Source organism: Coregonus clupeaformis, chromosome 36 (genome assembly GCF_020615455.1).
Source record: "Coregonus clupeaformis isolate EN_2021a chromosome 36, ASM2061545v1, whole genome shotgun sequence".
Lineage (NCBI taxonomy): Eukaryota > Metazoa > Chordata > Actinopteri > Salmoniformes > Salmonidae > Coregonus > Coregonus clupeaformis.
In genome coordinates this window covers 41,250,721-41,267,963 of record NC_059227.1, presented here as the reverse complement: position 1 = coordinate 41,267,963, position 17,243 = coordinate 41,250,721, and positions in this window count along the sequence as shown.

The following is a 17,243-nucleotide window of genomic DNA, read 5'->3' as shown; positions in this document are numbered from 1 at the left end:
TACTTTCGCAAGCCACTGTATATTACTTGCTAATGTACAATCTCTGGACAATAAGGTAGACGAGCTCAGGGCGAGGATCTCCTTTCAGAGAGACATAAGGGACTGCAACATAATCTGTTTTACGGAAACTTGTCTCTCTTCCTCAATTTTATTTCCATCCAGCCAACACATCGTGTTGCGACCGGGAGACTCATGGGCGGCGCACAATTGGCCCAGCGTCGTCCAGGGTAGGGGAGGGAATGGCCGGCATGGATGTAGCGTTGATAGAGCATGGCGTTTGCAATGCCAGGGTTGTGGGTTCGATTCCCACGGGGGGCCAGTATAAAAAAAACATGTATTCACTAACTGTAAGTCGCTCTGGATAAGAGCGTCTGCTAAATGACTAAAATGTAAATGTAAATGTGTGGACAGGAAGAAAGAACTCCCCGGGAAAAATAAAGGCTGAGGGGTATGTTTCATGATTAATAACTCATTGTTGCAACATACAGGAACTCAAGTATTTTTGTTCTCCCGATCTGTAATACCTCACCATCAAATTCCGACCCCATTACCTTCAGAGAGAATTTTCGGCTGTTATTGTTACAGCCATGTACATTCCCCCTCAAGATGACACCAAATTGGCACTTAAGGAACTTTACGGGACTTTGAACAGACTAGAAACTGCATTTCTAGTCGCTGTCACGATCGTCGAAGGAGGAGGACCAAGGCGCAGCGTGATATTCGTACATCTTATTTTATATTTTATTAAGTGCACACACGATAAACAAAACAACAAACGATACATGAAGTCCAACGGTACTAACACAAACCAACTGGAACAAGATCCCACAAAGAACATATGAAAACAGCCTACCTAAGTATGGCTCCCAATCAGAGACAACGAGCAACAGCTGCCTCTGATTGGGAACCACCCTGCCCAACATAGATCTATACGATCTAGAACAGAAACCAAAACATAGAAAACACAACATAGAAGCTACACAGTGAAAACTAAACATAGAAAATCCTCACCCTGGCTCAACATTTCAGAGTCCCCAGAGCCAGGGCGTGACAGTCGCTGGCTTAGACTCTTAAGGAATAACAAAGGAAATCTGAGGAAAGTGCTTCTGAAATTCTGTGCTAAACGTGGAGAGAGGACACTTAACCATTGTTATTCTCCCTTCCGGGAAGCCCTCCCCCACCGGCAAATCAGATCACACCTCCATCCTGCTGCTCCCAGCCTATGGGCAGAAATTAAAACAGGAAGTGCCCCTCGTAAGGACTGTCCATCGGTGGAATGACCAATCAGAATCTATGCTACAGGACTGTTTTGATCACGTGGACTGGGATATGTTCCGGGTCGAGTCTGGGAATAACATTGACGATTACCCAGACTCGGTCACTGGGTTCATTAGGAAGTGCATAGAGGATCTTGTTCCTACAGAGACGATCAGAACATATCCAAACCAAAATCCGTGGATCGATGGCAGCATTTGCGCAAAACTGAAAGTGTGAACCAATGCATTTAACCACGGTAAGGCGACCGTTGAAACAGACCAGCTGTGACCTCCGTTGAAACAGACCAGCTGTGACCTCCGTTGAAACAGACCAGCTGTGACCTCCGTTGAAACAGACCAGCTGTGACCTCCGTTGAAACAGACCAGCTGTGACCTCCGTTGAAACAGACCAGCTGTGTAAGGTAAGCTCCGTAAGGCGACCGTTGAAACAGACCAGCTGTGTAAGGTAAGCTCCGTAAGGCGACCGTTGAAACAGACCAGCTGTGTAAGGTAAGCTCCGTAAGGCGACCGTTGAAACAGACCAGCTGTGTAAGGTAAGCTCCGTAAGGCGACCGTTGAAACAGACCAGCTGTGTAAGGTAAGCTCCGTAAGGCGACCGTTGAAACAGACCAGCTGTGTAAGGTAAGCTCCGTGAAGGCGACCGTTGAAACAGACCAGCTGTGTAAGGTAAGCTCCGTAAAGGCGACCGTTGAAACAGACCAGCTGTGATTGGTCCGTAAGGCGTTCAAAGGGGCGAAATGTCAGTACAGGGACAAAGTGGCGTTAATCGGCTCGGACCAAAGACGCGGAGAGGAGAGGAGAGGAACACCGAGCCGCTGACGAGGATGGGGGCTCTTGATCTCCAAAGCCCCCCATATAATACCCACCACTGTGACCTGTACGCTCTTGTTGGCTGGTCCTCACTACATATTCGTCGCCAAACCCACTGGCTCCGGGCCATCTATAAATCACTGCTAGGCAAATCCCCGCCTTATCTTAGCTCATTGGTCACCATAGCAACACCCACCCGTAGTCTGCGCTCCAGCGGGTATATCTCACTGGTCATCCCCAAAGCCAACACCTCCTTTGGCCGCAATTCCTTCCAGTTCTCTGCTGCCAATGACTGGAACAAATTGCAAAAATCTCTGAAGCTGGAGACTCTTATCTCCCTCACTAACTTTAAGCATCAGTTGTCAGAGCACCTTACCGATCACTGCACCTGTACACAGCCCATCTGAAATTAGCCCGCCCAACTACCTCATCCCTATATTGTTATTTATTTTGCTCATTTGTACCCCAGTATCTCTATTTGCACATCATCTCTTGCACATCTATCATTCCAGTGTTAATACTAATTGTAATTATTTTGCACTATAGCCTATTTTATTGCCTTACCTCCATAACTTGCTAAATTTGCACACACTGTATATATATGTATTTCTGTTGTATTTTTGACTTTGTTTTGTTTTACCCCATATGTAACTCTGTGTTGTTGTTTTTATCGCACTGCTTTGCTTTATCTTGGCCAGGTCGCAGTTGTAAATGAGAACTTGTTCTCAACTGGTTTACCTGGTTAAATAAAGGTGAAATTAAAAAATTTAAAAAATTAAAATCTCAGTGGTTGACGTGAGTAAGACTTTCAAAATGTGTTAACTCTCGCAAGGCTGCCGGCCCGGACCGTTAAGATGAATGCAGAAATACTGAATGCCTCTGTGACAGAAACTAGCATCTATCTACATAAGTCTTGCTAGAACTTGTATTCACAAAACCTTAATCTCTTGTGAGAATAATAATTTAAGATGGGCAAATAGCCCAGTTCATTGAAAACCAAGTGATTGCCTGAGATACCTCAATATCTTTTTTATTACATTGGCTATGTCATGTCATCTAGAGGTAATGTCTCTGAAATGGTTTTGACAGCCATGTGAAAATCTCTTCAACTAAAGTATTGCTGTTGTATCCAATATCTTAAGAAATCAACCATGCCTGTTCCTATAGCGCACCTCAATCAAAATGCACTCTCACGGGTATGAGAGCGAGAGAGAGGGAAAGCGAGAGAGAGGAGAAGCAAGAGAAAGTGAGAGAGAGGGAAAGAGGAGGGCTAGAGAGAGAGACAGGGAGCAGATGAAGAGAGAGAAAGAGAACTCATGATCGAGAGAGAGAGGGAGAGAGAGATGAAGACATTGAGAAGATTAAACAGTCTGTCACACCATAGGTGGTGAGGGTAGGCAACAACACATCCGCCACACTGACCCTCAATACGTGGGCCCCCAGGGGTGTGTGCTCAGTCCCCTCTTGTACTCCCGAGTGGCACAGTGGTCTAAGGCACTGCATCGCAGTGCTAGCTGTGCCACTAGAGATCCTGGTTCGAATCCAGGCTCTGTCGTAGCCGGCCGCGACCGGGAGACCCATGGGGCGGCGCACAATTGGACCAGGGTAGGCGAGGGAATGGCCGGCAGGGATGTAGCTCAGTTGGTAGAGCATGGCGTTTGCAACGCCAGGGTTGTGGGTTTGATTCCCACAGGGGACTAGTATGAAAAATAAAATAAAATAATGTATGCACTAACTGTAAGTCGCTCTGGATAAGAGCGTCTGCTAAAATGACTAAAATGTTTTAAAAAATACTCCCTGTTCACGCATGGCTATGCACAACTCCAACTCTATCATCAAGTTTGCTGATTACACAACAGTGGTAGGCCTGATTACCAACAACGACGAGACAGCCTACAGGGAGGAGGTTAGTGCCCTGGCAGAGTGGTGCCGGGGAAATAACCTCAACGTCAATAAAATGAAGGTGCTGATCGTGGACTACAGGAGACAGCACAGAGGGCACGCCCCCATCGACAGGGTGGAGAGGGTCAAAATGTTCAAGTTCCGTGGTGTGCACATCACCAAGGACCTGAAATGGTCCCACCACACCGAAACCATGGTGAAAAATGCGCAACAGCGCCTCTTCAACCTCAGGAGGCTGAAGAAATTTGGCATGGCCCCTAAGACCCTCACAAAATTCTACAGATGCACTATCAAAAGCATCATGACGGGCTGCATCAATGCCTGGTATGGCAACTGCACCGCCCGCAACCACATGGCTCTCCAGAGGGTGGTGCGGTCAGCCCAACGCATCACTGGGGGCACACTGCCTGCCCTCCAGGACATCTACAGCACCCAGTGTCAAAGGAAGGCCAAGGACCTGAGCCACAGCATGTTCACCCTGCTACCTTCTTGCAGACGGCGACCATACAGATGCATCAAAGCTGGTACCAAGAGACTAAAAAACAGGCCATCAGACTGTTGAACAGCCATCACTAGCTGGCCACCGCCCGGTACTCTGTCCGGCACCTTGGACACTGGCCAAGACCTCAGAAGAAAGATTGTAGACCTCCACAAGTCTGGTTCATCCTTGGGAGCAATTTCCAAATGCCTGAAGGTACCACATTCATCTGTACAAACAATAGTACGCAAGTATAAACACCATGGAACCACGCAGCTGCCATACCGCTCAGGAAGGGGACGCGTTCTGTGTCCTAGAGATGAATGTACTTTGGTGCGAAAAGTGCAAATCAATCCCAGAACAACAGCAAAGGACCTTGTGAAGATGCTGGAGGAAACAGGTACAAAATTATCTATATCCACAGTAAAACAAGTCCTATATCGACATAACCTGAAAGGCCGCTCAGCAAGGAAGAAGCCACTGCTCAAAAACCGCCATAAAAAGGCCAGACTACGGTTTGCAACTGCACATGGGGACAAAGATCATACTTATTGGAGAAATGTCCTCTGGTCTGATGAAACAAAAATATAACTGTTTGGCCATAATGACCATCGTTATGTTTGGAGGAAAAAGGGGGACACTTGCAAGCCGAAGAACACCATCCCTACCGTGAAGCAAGGGGGTGGCAGCATCATGCTGTGGGGGTGCTTTGCTACAGGAGGGACTGGTGCACTTCACAAAATAGATGGCATCATGAGGAAGGAAAATTATGTGGATATATTGAAGCAACATCTCAAGACATCAGTCAGGAAGTCAAAGCTTGGTCGCAAATGGACAATGACCCCAAGCATACTTCCAAAGTTGTGGCAAAATGGCTTAAGGACAACAAAGTCAAGGTATTGGAGTGGCCATCACAAAGCCCTGACCTCAATCCTATAGAACATTTGTGGGCAGAACTGAAAAAGCGTGTGCGAGCAAGGAGGCCTACAAACCTGACTCAGTTACACCAGCTCTGTCAGGAGGAATGGGCCAAAATTCACCCAACGTATTGTGGGAAGCTTGTGGAAGGCTACCAGAAACGTTTGACCCAAGTTAAACAATTTAAAGGCAATGCTACCAAATACTAATTGAGTGTATGTAAACTTCTGACAAACTGGGAATGTGATGAAAGAAATAAAATCTGAAATAGATAATTCTCTCTACTATTATTCTGACATTTCACATTCTTAAAATAAAGTGGTGATCCTAACTGAACTAAGACAGGGAATTTTTACTTAGGATTAAATGTCAGGAATTGTGAAAAACTGAGTTTAAATATATTTGGCTAAGGTGTATGTAAACTTCCGACTTCAACTGTAATTACGAAGAGACGTTAAAAAAAGAAAATCCCCAGAAGCTTTTCTTCATGATGTGTATAACTCTGCCTTCTCCTCTGTCAGCTGCATCCTGACTCTGAATTAGCGCTAGAATTATTCTCATCTATTTGCATCTCTCTGGCAGACAAACACACTCCCTTTTTAAATGCCTTAGAGTAAAAAATGTATAACAAATCCTTGTTCATCTACAGAGCTTTCAGATCTCATTATGATGATAAATATATGCACTTCCTCAATCAAGAAAGCTAAATCTAGCTCTGGAAAACAGTTCATGCACTGAAGCACAGACATTCCTCTCCTTCCCCGCCTAAGGAATTTGTATCAGACTCTGGTATCATTACTAATAAAAATGAGATAAGTCATGTTTTTTATCAGCATTTTTATCACGGCAGGATTTTTATTTGAAGTAAATGGTGGTTTAATTGACCCTGGTCAAGCCATGTCAGTTGACTGCCTGCTCCTCTCTCAGCCTCTAGTTGGTTCATTGGAAGGTCAGTCAACTTCTAGTGAATCTTTTGTCTTTTGCCTAGCAAAAATTCTAGAATCCTTGGTTAATACTCAACTTAGATCCCTTTTTTAACTACGAAATGTATTCTAAATGTACACCAGTCAGGTTTAAGACCAGGTCATAGCACCATATCTGCCACTTCTTTGGTTTTAAATGATGTTCTTAATGTTTGGATAATTAGAAATACTGTGCGGCCCTTTTTATTGCCCTGTCTAGAGCCTTTGACACTGTGGATCACTCATTACTTATTCAGAAGCTTTAATTGGCCAGGACCGGGCGACATGTAGCTGTTTGGAACATTATTTAAAGGACAGAACACAGTGTGTATTTACTGATGGTTTAAATCAGGTTTTCTGGATATAACAAAGGGTGTCCCACAGGGATCCATTCTTTGTCCGTTTTTTAACCCCACTAATTACATTAACAATATTGGTTTATCTGTAAAGCATTTTAACTTTAACCTGTATGCAGATGACGCTATGGTGTGTGCTATTGCCCCCAAAGCTGACCAGGCTCTTGCCCTGCAGAAAGCCTTTGTTGAACTGAAATTGGTACTTAATGTAGGTAAAACCAAGTATATGTTATTTTCCAAATCACGTAAAAATGTATCTGATGATTTATGCATACGCACTTTGAATGGAGCCCTCATTGATCATGTCCCTGCCTATAAATATCTGGGCATCTGGAGTGACGAAAATATATCTTTCAAAAAGCATGTTGATGAGTTAAGAAATTAAGAATTAAAATGGGCTAATTTTATAGGAACAAGTTCTGTCTTTTGTTAAATAGCAGAAAACAAATAATTCTGTCAACATTCATTTCTTTTACTGGCTATGGTGATATTGTCTATATGAATACAGCTGCCACTGTATTGAAGCCATTGGAGGCAGTTTATCATAGCGCATTGCGCTTTATTACGGGCGACGGGTTCAGTACACATCACTGCATTTTGTATCATAAAGTAGGCTGGCCCTCTTTTGAAGTCTTGTAGATGGAAACATTGCACTCTTTTTGTTTATAAAGCGCCTCCTGCATAAACTTCCACCGTACCTTAACTCGTTGTTGACCTATAGATGTACGGGGTACCAGACCGGGGCTCGGGGACGGCTAACTCTGGAGGTCCCTTCCATCCCCACTGAGTTGGGTAGATCTGCTTTTAGGTTTTTTGCACCTTACGTGTGGATTGATCTACAATGCACTTTAACATTGGAGGAATTGGTGCCTCTGGGGGGCATTTCAGATGGATGTTACTTTTTTTATTGAGGAATTTGGTGCCTCTTGGGCATTTCCGATGGATGTTACTTTTTTTATTGAGGAATTGGTGCCTCTTGGGCATTTCAGATGGATGTTACTTTTTTTTATTGAGGAATGTCTGTTTTTTATGATTGTGTTTAGCTTTTTTGTGTATTGTTGTGTATAATAAAGTGTAGTTTATTGTGTATATGAATATGTAGTTGAATGTGTTTATTGTATTGTAGTGCTATACAGGGCTCATCTGGAAAATAGATCTTGGTCTCAGCATTGACCCTTTCAAAATAAAGGTTAAATATATATATATTTTTAAAATAAGTATATACTGTTTTCTAGTCATGACTCATCCTATATAACTACTGCTGTACACACCTTTTCTATTCATATACTGTTCATACTGCCTGCACAAACCAATTTATATATATATTTATATTACGGACTCGTTGCTCGTTCTGATATATTTTTTAAATGTTTAATTTATTATTACATGTGTACTAGTATTGTACTGTTAGATATTTAGTGCTGGAGCTAGAGACATTGGCATTTAGCTAAACCCGCTTTAACACAATGCTAATCTGTGTATACGACCAATAAACTTTGATTTGATTATAATCTTCTCTGAAGGACTAGGAGGAGGATGTGATTGATGAGGTGATTGTGTTACTATTGTGTCTATTCTATTCCCCTGTAGTAGAAATCTGACATCAGCCTCAAAGGACTGCATTTGGAACAGACAAAGGAGAGAGAGGGAGAGGATGAGGGAGAGGAGAGGAGAGGAGAGGAGAGGAGAGGAGAGGAGAGGAGAGAGAGAGAGAGAGAGAGAGAGAGAGAGAGAGAGAGAGAGAGAGAGAGAGAGAGAGAGAGAGAGAGAGAGAGACTTTCAAACAGTTGAGCTTATTCCCTGGAATCTCAACCAACCATAGATAAATGTTCCATAACAGCGATTTATGAGTTATTCCAATGGCCGTCATTATATATCTTAGTTCAATAACATGACTGTTGTGCTGTTTCCATGGTTATACCTGTACTTATCATACATATCACTTTATGTCCCACCTTGGGAGCTGGCCTTGTTAATCGTAACCCAAGAGACTCATATACAGTACAACATACCCACATGAAAAAATACTATGGTGTATACTATTGTAGGAATAGTATAGTATTCACTGTAGTGTTTACTTTAGTATACAGCAGTATTTACAGTTTACTATAGTATAAATACTGTAGTAAAAAAAAGTAGTATATACTATAGAAATTACTGTAGTGTTTTTGCGGACTGTAGTATACTGTAGTATTTACTGTAGTGTTTTTGTGGACTGCGGTATACTGTAGTATTTAGTGTAGTGTTTTTGCGGACTGTAGTATACTGTAGTATTTACTGTAGTGTTTTTGTGGACTGCGGTATACTGTAGTATTTAGTGTAGTGTTTTTGCGGACTGTAGTATACTGTAGTATTTACTGTAGTGTTTTTGTGGACTGCGGTATACTGTAGTATTTAGTGTAGTGTTTTTGCGGACATTACTGTAGTATTTACTGTAGTGTTTTTGTTTTATTATTTTTGACATAGAAGTGGAGGCTTTCCCCTTGAGGAAATACTAAATGAGCAAATTTTCCATAACCTGTAGGACTGGGTTCTAAAACAGAGAGCTCAGAGCTTCTGTTCTTTTCTATAACCTGTAGGACTGGGTTCTAAACAGAGAGCTCAGAGCTTCTGTTCTTTTCTATAACCTGTAGGACTGGGTTCTAAACAGAGAGCTCAGAGCTTCTGTTCTTTTCTATAACCTGTAGGACTGGGTTCTAAACAGAGAGTTCAGAGCTTCTGTTCTTTTCTATAACCTGTAGGACTGGGTTCTAAACAGAGAGTTCAGAGCTTCTGTTCTTTTCTATAACCTGTAGGACTGGGTTCTAAACAGAGAGCTCAGAGCTTCTGTTCTTTTCTATAACCTGTAGGACTGGGTTCTAAACAGAGAGTTCAGAGCTTCTGTTCTTTTCTATAACCTGTAGGACTGGGTTCTAAACAGAGAGTTCAGAGCTTCTGTTCTTTTCTATAACCTGTAGGACTGGGTTCTAAACAGAGAGTTCAGAGCTTCTGTTCTTTTCTATAACCTGTAGGACTGGGTTCTAAACAGAGAGCTCAGAGCTTCTGTTCTTTTCTATAACCTGTAGGACTGGGTTCTAAACAGAGAGCTCAGAGCTTCTGTTCTTTTCTATAACCTGTAGGACTGGGTTCTAAACAGAGAGTTCAGAGCTTCTGTTCTTTTCTATAACCTGTAGGACTGGGTTCTAAACAGAGAGTTCAGAGCTTCTGTTCTTTTCTATAACCTGTAGGACTGGGTTCTAAACAGAGAGCTCAGAGCTTCTGTTCTTTTCTATAACCTGTAGGACTGGGTTCTAAACAGAGAGCTCAGAGCTTCTGTTCTTTTCTATAACCTGTAGGACTGGGTTCTAAACAGAGAGTTCAGAGCTTCTGTTCTTTTCTATAACCTGTAGGACTGGGTTCTAAACAGAGAGTTCAGAGCTTCTGTTCTTTTCTATAACCTGTAGGACTGGGTTCTAAACAGAGAGCTCAGAGCTTCTGTTCTTTTCTATAACCTGTAGGACTGGGTTCTAAACAGAGAGTTCAGAGCTTCTGTTCTTTTCTATAACCTGTAGGACTGGGTTCTAAAACAGAGAGTTCAGAGCTTCTGTTCTTTTCTATAACCTGTAGGACTGGGTTCTAAAACAGAGAGCTCAGAGCTTCTGTAGGGAACCCAATATACAGTCTATACTTGGCATGCAGGTTTCTAAGTTACGGCTGGCACAAATTGGGATATGTGGGAGGGGCAGGGGCAGGGTATATGCAAATTGAATACTGTAGTATTTACTATACTTGAAAAAATGTGGTGTTTTTGCGGACTGTAGTGTTTTTTTTTTACATTTCTGTAGTATTTACTACAGTGTTTTTTTGTGTGTGGATAATACTGTAGTATTTACTAGAGTATTCTACAGTATACTTCATAATTCTATACTAAGTACTACACATGATCGAGGGATACTACAGTGTGTAGTACAGTATTCTACAGTATACTACAGCGTACTGCAGAATTATATAGTAAGTACTGTAGTATTCTATAGTAAACTGTCGTTTTTTTTTTTTATGTGGGTAGACATAGAAGTACTATAATGTGGAACGTTGACTTCAAATAGGAATGTCGGCTCTGATAACTATACTTCTATGCAATAGGAGCCACAGCATGAGGACACGTTTCAGAGTTTGAAATCTCCAGACATGAGAAGCAGTTCCTTAGCTTTCACGATGCACGAGAACCATTTGGTGATACACGTAAATGCCGAGTTAAATTAATCTGTGCCCCATAGCGTAGCTTTTTGGAGTAGAACCATTATCTAGACAAAGTTTGCATCCCAAATGAAACCCTCTTCCGTTTGCAGTGCACTATAGCGCACTATGTAGGGGGGGAAAAAAGTGCCATTGGTGACAGACTAAATCCCTCTTAGGCCTCTCTGTCAGGCCACTAAAGAGAAGCGTTCCCAGGGATCTCATTTCAGGGTAACTTTAGAGTCAGTGTTTAGGATACCATTTAATCGGGGGGTGAAATTAACAATGGGAAGATAGGTTTTCACTGTAATCAATTTTTCTGGCGTTTTTATGGGTGCTTAGTTTGGGCTATTGGGTCGCGGTGAGTGTAATGCTCTCAGAAGGCTCTTTTAGAGGGGGGGAAAACGAAACGTTAATATATTCTTTGGAAAAGGAAAAGGGTTTAAATCATTGGACAGCTGGATTTCTTTTCATAGCTTTTCGTTTAAGATGACTTTTTTTTCTCCTTCATGTATACGGACAAGGCTCCTAACAGGGTTGGATGGTAATTTGTCATGGAGGAGGTTGGGGACAGTTAGGGGCATTAAGGGGGTGATATTAGGATTGCTAGTTGAGGGTGTATAAGTTCCACATTGTGCACAACACATTCCCAAAGAGTCACCCTGAGAATGCTCCGATTACGTTATCTAGTAGGGTAAAAAGTATAGTTTATTGAGCTGCATTTGAGGAGAGGACTTGAACTGTCATGGAAAGCGCTATGTCACTAAATTATGCAGAGTTTTGCACAGTAAATTCTTGTAGGAATTAGACGTACAGACTTGATTAAGGCCAGGCTGTAAGAAAGAGAATGGTGAATTACACTGCAAGGGAACCATACTCAGTAGAGGTAACTAGGAGTTAATTAACCATACTCAGTAGAGGTAACTAGGGGTTAATTAACCATACTCAGTAGAGGTAACTAGGGGTTAATTAACCATACTCAGTAGAGGTAACTAGGGGTTAATTAACCATACTCAGTAGAGGTAACTAGGGGTTAATTAACCATACTCAGTAGAGGTAACTAGGGGTTAATTAACCATACTCAGTAGAGGTAACTAAGGGGTTAATTAACCATACTCAGTAGAGGTAACTAGGGGTTAATTAACCATACTCAGTAGAGGTAACTAGGGGTTAATTAACCATACTCAGTAGAGGTAACTAGGGGTTAATTAACCATACTCAGTAGAGGTAACTAGGAGTTAATTAACCATACTCAGTAGAGGTAACTAGGGGTTAATTAACCATACTCAGTAGAGGTAACTAGTGGTTAATTAACCATACTCAGTAGAGGTAACTAGGGGTTAATTAACCATACTCAGTAGAGGTAACTAGGGGTTAATTAACCATACTCAGTAGAGAGGAGAGGTAACTAGGGGTTAATTAACCATACTCAGTAGAGGTAACTAGGGGTTAATTAACCATACTCAGTAGAGGTAACTAGGGGTTAATTAACCATACTCAGTAGAGGTAACTAGGGGTTAATTAACCATACTCAGTAGAGAGGAGAGGTAACTAGGGGTTAATTAACCATACTCAGCAGAGAGGAGAGGTAACTAGGGGTTAATTAACCATACTCAGTAGAGAGGAGAGGTAACCAGGGGTTAATTAACCATACTCAGTAGAGGTAACTAGGGGTTAATTAACCATACTCAGTAGAGAGGAGAGGTAACTAGGGGTTAATTAACCATACTCAGTAGAGGTAACGAGGGGTTAATTAACCATACTCAGTAGAGGTAACTAGAGGTTAATTAACCATACTCAGTAGAGAGGAGAGGTAACTAGGGGTTAATTAACCATACTCAGTAGAGAGGAGAGGTAACTAGGGGTTAATTAACCATACTCAGTAGAGAGGAGAGGTAACTAGGGGTTAATTAACCATACTCAGTAGAGGTAACTAGGGGTTAATTAACCATACTCAGTAGAGGTAACTAGGGGTTAATTAACCATACTCAGTAGAGGTAACTAGGGGGTTAATTAACCATACTCAGTAGAGGTAACTAGGGGTTAATTAATCATACTCAGTAGAGGTAACTAGGGGTTAATTAACCATACTCAGTAGAGGTAACTAGGGGTTAATTAACCATATTCAGTAGAGGTAACTAGGGGTTAATAAACCATACTCAGTAGAGGTAACGAGGGGTTAATTAACCATACTCAGTAGAGGTAACTAGGGGTTAATTAACCATACTCAGTAGAGGTAACTAGGGGTTAATTAACCATACTCAGTGGAGGTAACTAGGGGTTAATAAACCATACTCAGTAGAGAGGAGAGGTAACTAGGGGTTAATTAACCATACTCAGTAGAGAGGAGAGGTAACTAGGGGTTAATTAACCATACTCAGTAGAGGTAACTAGGGGTTAATTAACCATACTCAGTAGAGAGGAGAGGTAACTAGGGGTTAATTAACCATACTCTGTAGAGGTAACTAGGGGGTTAATTAACCATACTCAGTAGAGAGGAGAGGTAACTAGGGGGTTAATTAACCATACTCAGTAGAGAGGAGAGGTAACTAGGGGGTTAATAAACCATACTCAGTAGAGAGGAGAGGTAACTAGGGGTTAATTAACCATTCTCAGTAGAGGTAACTAGGGGTTAATTAACCATACTCAGTAGAGGTAACTAGGGGTTTAATTAACCATACTCAGTAGAGAGGAGAGGTAACTAGGGGGTTAATTAACCATACTCAGCAGAGAGGAGAGGTAACCAGGGGTTAATTAACCATTCTCAGTAGAGAGGAGAGGTAACCAGGGGTTAATTAACCATACTCAGTAGAGGTAACTAGGGGTTAATTAACCATACTCAGTAGAGAGGAGAGGTAACTAGGGGTTAATTAACCATACTCAGTAGAGGTAACTAGGGGTTAATTAACCATACTCAGTAGAGGTAACGAGGGGTTAATTAACCATACTCAGTAGAGGTAACTAGAGGTTAATTAACCATACTCAGTAGAGAGGAGAGGTAACTAGGGGTTAATTAACCATACTCAGTAGAGAGGAGAGGTAACTAGGGGTTAATTAACCATACTCAGTAGAGAGGAGAGGTAACTAGGGGTTAATTAACCTTACTCAGTAGAGGTAACTAGGGGTTAATTAACCATACTCAGTAGAGGTAACTAGGGGTTAATTAACCATACTCAGTAGAGGTAACTAGGGGTTAATTAACCATACTCAGTAGAAAGGAGAGGTAACGAGGGGTTAATTAACCATACTCAGTAGAGGTAACTAGGGGTTAATTAACCATACTCAGTAGAGAGGAGAGGTAACCAGGGGTTAATTAACCATACTCAGTAGAGGTAACTAGGGGTTAATTAACCGTACTCAGTAGAGGTAACTAGGGGTTAATTAACCATACTCAGTAGAGGTAACTAGGGGTTAATTAACCATACTCAGTAGAGAGGAGAGGTAACTAGGGGTTAATTAACCATACTCAGTAGAGAGGAGAGGGAACTAGGGGTTAATTAACCATACTCAGTAGAGGTAACTAGGGGTTAATAAACCATACTCAGTAGAGGTAACTAGGGGTTAATTAACCATACTCAGTAGAGGTAACTAGGGGGTTAATTAACCATACTCAGTAGAGGTAACTAGGGGTTAATTAATCATACTCAGTAGAGGTAACTAGGGGTTAATTAACCATACTCAGTAGAGGTAACTAGGGGTTAATTAACCATATTCAGTAGAGGTAACTAGGGGTTAATAAACCATACTCAGTAGAGGTAACGAGGGGTTAATTAACCATACTCAGTAGAGGTAACTAGGGGTTAATTAACCATACTCAGTAGAGGTAACTAGGGGTTAATTAACCATACTCAGTGGAGGTAACTAGGGGTTAATAAACCATACTCAGTAGAGAGGAGAGGTAACTAGGGGTTAATTAACCATACTCAGTAGAGAGGAGAGGTAACTAGGGGTTAATTAACCATACTCAGTAGAGGTAAGTAGGGGTTAATTAACCATACTCAGTAGAGAGGAGAGGTAACTAGGGGTTAATTAACCATACTCTGTAGAGGTAACTAGGGGGTTAATTAACCATACTCAGTAGAGAGGAGAGGTAACTAGGGGGTTAATTAACCATACTCAGCAGAGAGGAGAGGTAACTAGGAGTTAATTAACCATACTCAGTAGAGGTAACTAGGGGTTAATTAACCATACTCAGTAGAGGTAACTAGGGGTTAATTAACCATACTCAGTAGAGGTAACTAGGGGTTTAATTAACCATACTCAGTAGAGGTAACTAGGGGTTAATTAACCATACTCAGTAGAGGTAACTAGGGGTTTAATTAACCATACTCAGTAGAGAGGAGAGGTAACTAGGGGGTTAATTAACCATACTCAGTAGAGGTAACTAGGGGTTAATTAACCATACTCAGTAGAGGTAACTAGGGGTTTAATTAACCATACTCAGTAGAGAGGAGAGGTAACTAGGGGGTTAATTAACCATACTCAGTAGAGAGGAGAGGTAACTAGGGGGTTAATAAACCATACTCAGTAGAGAGGAGAGGTAACTAGGAGTTAATTAACCATACTCAGTAGAGGTAACTAGGGGTTAATTAACCATACTCAGTAGAGGTAACTAGGGGTTAATTAACCATACTCAGTAGAGGTAACTAGGGGTTTAATTAACCATACTCAGTAGAGAGGAGAGGTAACTAGGGGGTTAATTAACCATACTCAGCAGAGAGGAGAGGTAACTAGGGGTTAATTAACCATACTCAGTAGAGAGGAGAGGTAACCAGGGGTTAATTAACCATACTCAGTAGAGGTAACTAGGGGTTAATTAACCATACTCAGTAGAGAGGAGAGGTAACTAGGGGTTAATTAACCATACTCAGTAGAGGTAACTAGGGGTTAATTAACCCCCCCCTTCATTACTTGATGTTGTATATATAACCCAAGGGTCTTGGTGTCCCCCCACCCTTCATTACTTGATGTTGTATATATAACCCAAGGGTCCTGGTGTCCCCCCACCCTTCATTACTTGATGTTGTATATATAACCCAAGGGTCCTGGTGTCCCCCCCCTTCATTACTTGATGTTGTATATATGTGGTCCTCTGTAGCTCAGCTGGTAGAGCACGGCGCTTGTAACGCCAAGGTAGTGGGTTCGATCCCCGGGACCACCCATACACAAAAAAAATGTATGCACGCATGACTGTAAGTCGCTTTGGATAAAAGCATCCGCTAAATGGCATATTATTATTAGATTATTATTATTATATAACCCAAGGGTCCTGGTGTCCCCCCCCCTTCATTACTTGATGTTGTATATATAACCCAAGGGTCCTGGTGTCCCCCCCTTCATTACTTGATGTTGTATATATAACCCAAGGGTCCTGGTGTCCCCCCCACCCTTCATTACTTGATGTTGTATATATAACCCAAGGGTCCTGGTGTCCCCCCCCCCCCACCCTTCATTACTTGATGTTGTATATATAACCCAAACGTCCTGGTGTCCCCCTTCATTACTTGATGTTGTATATATAACCCAAGGGTCTTGGTGTCCCCCCCTTCATTACTTGATGTTGTATATATAACCCAAGGGTCCTGGTGTCCCCCCCACCCTTCATTACTTGATGTTGTATATATAACCCAAGGGTCCTGGTGTCCCCCCCCTTCATTACTTGATGTTGTATATATGTGGTCCTCTGTAGCTCAGCTGGTAGAGCACGGCGCTTGTAACGCCAAGGTAGTGGGTTCGATCCCCCGGGACCACCCATACACAAAAAAATGTATGCACGCATGACTGTAAGTCGCTTTGGATAAAAGCATCCGCTAAATGGCATATTATTATTAGATTATTATTATTATATAACCCAAGGGTCCTGGTGTCCCCCTTCATTACTTGATGTTGTATATATAACCCAAGGGTCCTGGTGTCCCCCCCACCCTTCATTACTTGATGTTGTATATATAACCCAAGGGTCCTGGTGTCCCCCTTCATTACTTGATGTTGTATATATAACCCAAGGGTCCTGGTGTCCCCCCACCCTTCATTACTTGATGTTGTATATATAACCCAAGGGTCCTGGTGTCCCCCCCACCCTTCATTACTTGATGTTGTATATATAACCCAAACGTCCTGGTGTCCCCCCCTTCATTACTTGATGTTGTATATATAACCCAAGGGTCCTGGTGTCCCCCCCACCCTTCATTACTTGATGTTGTATATATAACCCAAGGGTCCTGGTGTCCCCCCCCCCCCTTCATTACTTGATGTTGTATATATAACCCAAGGGTCCTGGTGTCCCCCCACCCTTCATTACTTGATGTTGTATATATAACCCAAG